Source organism: Penaeus monodon, chromosome 15 (assembly GCF_015228065.2).
Source record: "Penaeus monodon isolate SGIC_2016 chromosome 15, NSTDA_Pmon_1, whole genome shotgun sequence".
Lineage (NCBI taxonomy): Eukaryota > Metazoa > Arthropoda > Malacostraca > Decapoda > Penaeidae > Penaeus > Penaeus monodon.
The window spans coordinates 38429323-38429545 of NC_051400.1; positions in this window are offsets into that span (position 1 = coordinate 38429323).

Here is a 223-nt window from a genome sequence, read left to right on the forward strand (position 1 = left end):
AATATACATGAAATAATTGCAAAAGAAACAGGGGGAATGTGCACAAGCAAAGAAACGGGGAGTGAGAAAGGCTGAGAGTAAATGCGACGATGAGAGGATAAGAAAACAACGGATGATAATTAGCTCCTTAATGTGAATATGAAATATAAGAGTCGATTATGAGGTATCGGCGGAGATGGTGAAATTGGCAGCTATGATAAATACCACGTCAAGGTAATTCACT